Raw genomic sequence first — 5,030 nt, 5'->3', positions numbered from 1 at the left:
GCACGGATGTTCTGTGTTCTATTTGCATAGTGAGGATCCCTTTCCTGAATTACAATAAAAACTGGCCTGTAATTTTCTCCCAGGAATGAACTATAGCCTTTGGCAAACCTGTGAAAGATGGGCTCCTTTCACTCACTGTTGGTAAAGAGGGGGGAATGGAAATTATCCCTCTATACAATTTAATATTCCCTTTGTAATGCAGTTTTTATGTCAGCAATACTGCCCTGATTTCAAGGGATTTTGTGCCTACAGCCTGTGACCCTAAAGGATGGGACAGGGATGTACTACAGGCAGGATCAAATGTTTGACAAAATAAAGAAACCAATCTTTTTCTTTTTTTCCCCCCAGATTTTAAGCAGCTGCTGATCTTCCTGGAAAGAGATGAACTAAGAGCAGTGAAGAGTTCCCCATTCTGCCTTTGCAGCATAAATATCTGTACCTTTTGCAGAGATAATAGAGTAATCCCCAAAATTATCTTACTGCTAAAACACAGTTCTTAGCTCATTTGACTTCACAGTAGATTTGAAATCATGAAGGTGGAAAAGACTTTGCACTCCTTGGCTGTTCCCTGAAACAGCAATTTCCCTTCCCCAGTGGAAGGCATGATCACACATCACATCAAGCTGGCCCAATTATTAATTTTCACTAATAAAAGACCTGTCCCTCCTTGCTTTTTCTTCCTTTTCTCCTCACCCCTACCTGCAGCAGATCTGGTCTGCCAGCCTGATCCATGAGCCAATGCAACATTTTTGCTGCATTAATTTTCTGCCAGGATGGTGAATGCACTCAGTCCAACAAGGAAAACCACCCCAGTCACAAAGAAGAGGATCACATAGCTGGGAGAATGGCAAAAAGAAGACAGGTAGGATGCGATGACCATTAGAATCAGACTGAGATACTGTAACATTTTATCTGAACTGCTCCTTTGTCCAGTCATGCTCTCTCATTGATGGTGGTGGTACCTTCCAAGATGCCAGGGAATTGTCCCAGTCCTCTGGTGGCCTCTGGGTGATAAGAACCCTCTTTGTTTTGAGTTAGGGCTACACTCAAGTGCTTTGGAAGCTGCTGGGAGGAACCTGGGGACCATCCTTAAGTTTTTCTGTTGTTGTTGGTTGTGTGTTACAGGAGAGGAGGAGTAGCTGGAGCGGGACTTCTCTGTCCATCTGGCAGCTAAGCTGTAGGTTACACTCTGAGGCAAAGAAGCCTTCTTGACTCTCCCACTGTGAGGAAAAGATTAAACTGAAATCACTGAGGAGGGGAGCAAGGAAAACCATCACCAAACCTGATCTTTTGGCCACTACAGCACTCCAGAAATCAAGAAAACCAACTGACTTCAGGATGAAAGTGCATTTCCCTCTGTGCATCATCTATGCAAAACCAGACCCTAAACAGCAAAAGAATTTACTGTAATCCCATCTTTGCCAATTAAGTGTCTTCTGCTTCTAAATGGAAAGAAACTTCAATGTTAATTTTAAAATATTGCTGGCATTTATCATAGTAATTACTTTAGCCATGTAAAACTCCAGACACCATAAATACAGTTGATACTATAGATTAAATGCTCCCAAGGCACGTGTTACTGATGCTACAAAATGCACAAGGAGACAAGGATATTCTCCAAGCTCAGCATTTGTTGGGCTCTTGCAAAGCCATTTGAGCTCACAGTTGCCTCATCAGATTTCTGAAAATGACTGATGTTCCTTGTCAGAAGCCATCCATCTTTATCAGTGACTGTATTTTGGAGGAGCACACCTGGGCAAACACACTCACGAGCTCTGATATGAACACATGCTTCACTGCAATTACATTTTCCAATCAGTAACTTCTAAAGATGGGAAAAGTTTATTTCAGGGACACTGAATTGCCATGATCTTCACTTTCCAAATTCTCAGGCTCTAAAAATCAGATCTCTTTGATGTCTTATAGATATTGTGGATTTATAACCCATAAATGAATCATTCTGAATTACAAATCAGCTTAGGAAATGTCCATCCTAATCTACTGCTGTGGACCTCTGCATCCAAAAGCACTGAATGGTGTCTGTGTAGGTAGGAAAAAAAGAGCCTTTATCAGACACATTTCTCCAGTGAACAGGCTTGGAAAGCTGGAGAGGATGAGAATTTAGGGATATCAGCAATCAAACTGTGAGGTACTTGAAACCAGAAACTGGCCAAGTTTACAGAGGTAAAGTGTGACCATTTTTGTAACAATCTGATGTGAATATTATTTTTAACAATACTGATTATAGGCACACATGACAGAGAAACTTTGCTGCCTTTCTGTGAATATTACCAAAGGGTAATATCTTCAAAGAAGTTAATGATTTCTGTTAATTTGGCTGTGGTCTCTCCCTGTAGAAAACCTGCCCCTTCAGCAGGTGATGGCACTGACAAAGGGGTTTTGGGGTTGTGGTTCCAGCACGTTTTCCTGCTGACAGGAGGAGGCTGAGTGGAGCCTGCATGAAGCAGGAGCTGGCTGAGCCCTTGGACGCAGCAAGACACATGCACAGTGATGTGTATTGAGTAAAATACACATTTATCACTCCATTGCTTTTTATTAATAGAAGGAAAGATACTAAAAAAATAACTCAACCCCAAGACACAGAATGGAGATAAAGCTGTTTTATAGCAGCTGAAAGCATGTGGAAAAATTGTTGCGTAGCTGGAACTTATTTGGCACTAGGGAAAATATTTGTTGAGCTGCCAGTAAAACTGCAGAAGGGGAAATGCTCATAAGAAGGCATCCAAACAAGCACTGAGCTTCCTTTTCATGAAAATCAAGGTCAAATAGAGCATTTGAAATCATTAGGAACATGTGAAAAAACAGCTCATATTGTCATTGGGAATGACTCAGACAACAATTGGAGGTACAATGTGTTTGTTGTGGTAATCACATTTGTAAGGACCCAAAAACTTTCTGCCACCCATGGAATGGCCCAGGATTTATTTCTTGAGCATTCTGATTGGCAGAGCTTGGGCAGAGTTCCCAAAATTCAGCTGGTGTGGCCTGAGAGGTGAGCTGTGCCTGCAGTAGTGTCACTCTTGCTCATGTTCAGCCCAAGGGGAGATTTCCCTGCCCATCACCCTCCGTGCAGGAGATGTGGCAGCACGCTCTGGCACAGACCTGGCCAGCTGCTGCAATGCAGGGCATTGGAAGGCTCTATGGCTAATCTGGCTGCTTTAAAGGATGCATCTTCTGCTGAAGAAAACTGCATCCAATTTGCTTTCATGTGGAAGCATTGGTTCAATATAAGCACTTTGTGTCCTGTGGCTGCAGTGGTTTTGTCCCTAAATATAGCTTACAAACCCAGCTGCTGAGAACATTGATATAGAAAGTATTCAGTGGCAGTAAGAAATCCCAGGCAGTCAGTGCACTAGAAAGTTGAGTGTTGTAGGCTGCTTTTGATTTTCACTGGAGTTACATTGGGGTTTTTTCAGATGACAAGTTGGCTTCAGGAACAGAAAAAAAGCTCTGTATATTTTGGCACTATTTGAAACCTTCTTTTATTTTGTATTGCATTTCATACAAGAGAAATAGGAGATTTCTTTGTTGTTTTCAAAGCAAAATATGCAATTTGCTCTGTTTCTATGGGCTCTAACTAAGAGTCTTCTGTGATCATCTTTTGCAGCCAGTGTGTTGCTGGTTTTTTAAGAACTTGTGGTCATTATGGAAGATAAATGACAGTCCTTGGAGCCCATGGCTGAAGCACACATTAGTCACTAGTAAATGATGTATAAAAAATATTCAGCTTGCAAAAAGATAATGGTGGTTCCTATTTGAAAATGCAGAAAAATGCACATATCTGGAGCACAAAAGTGTCTCATCAATATCTCTGTGGGTAGAAAACTAACCTGTCAAGAAGAAAATGTTGAAAAGATGGAGATATTTATGCACTTGCAGCACTGATCGTAATGATCTAAAGGACTATTAAAGCAAACTTAAAACATTAGATACTGGAGGTAGACCACATAATTATTTTTTTCCATGCAGCCTAGGAGTGCTCTAAAAAGATTCAGTAAGGAATTGCTCATTCCACATCTTTGACCTCCAGTGATCCTGCCTCTCTCCATTTCATTGTTATCTGTAAATTTAATAGCCCTTCCTGATCTGACCTTTTACTAACAGCAAAGTCCTTCAGCCCCTGCAGTGCTGGAGCTCAGGGCTGGGGCAGGGAGGGAGCCCAGGTGTCACAAGCCTGTCTTGGTGGCCAGGGCTGCAGCAGCAGCCACAGTGCAGGGCTGTGGTGGCCTCATGGCTGCTCTGTTCCCTGGCCCTCTTCCCCAGATGGCAGCTCCCAGATGAGACATCAGCCCTGCATCACACAGAAAACCTCATTGCTTTCCCAGAAAAGGGCAGGTCTGCCTTTTCCCCTGGTGGGGAATGTGGTGCATTTATCCCAGTGCAGGGCTCCAGCCCCAGGCTGGGCTGAGTGAGCCACATCACAGGGCCAGGAGGTTGGGCTGTGGTGGAAGGGGGAACTGCTTGCCAAGAGGGGGAATCCACTTTTAGCCAGGGCTTTAAATCCTTGTGGACCTGTTTTTCTCACCTCCCACTCCTGTCTCTGTAAACCAACCTAAGGGAGAATCTTTTCTCTGTGAGTTACCAGTAGGGTTGAACTGGCTTGCTGGTGTTGCAGTTGCTGCTGCTGGCAGACCCAGAGCCTACTTCATCCAGAAACCCCCAAATATTGATGTGTATCCATGAATTACCCAGCTTGATTATCTGCTGGTCCTGCGAGATCAGCAAGAGATCCTCCCTGGAGCTCAGGCAGCAGGAGAATGGGAGGAAAGGAGTCAGGGGGTGGACACTGCAGGACCACCCCTTCCCAGCTCAGTGAACCACTGATGCAGCCCATCTGTGCTTCTGAACTATTGCTTACCCACTTGGAGGGCTGGGACTCAGACCTAGATGGAAAAGTCAATCAATCAGGTTAATTTTAATTTTCTTTTCCATTAGTAACTACAAAATCTGCAGAAAAGGAGAAAAATGGCAATACAGGCTCCTTCACAAGAGGCCTTTCTGCATGGGCA

The sequence above is a fragment of the Camarhynchus parvulus genome, chromosome 5 (genome assembly GCF_901933205.1).
Source record: "Camarhynchus parvulus chromosome 5, STF_HiC, whole genome shotgun sequence".
NCBI lineage: Eukaryota > Metazoa > Chordata > Aves > Passeriformes > Thraupidae > Camarhynchus > Camarhynchus parvulus.
This window is presented reverse-complemented; position numbering follows the sequence as displayed.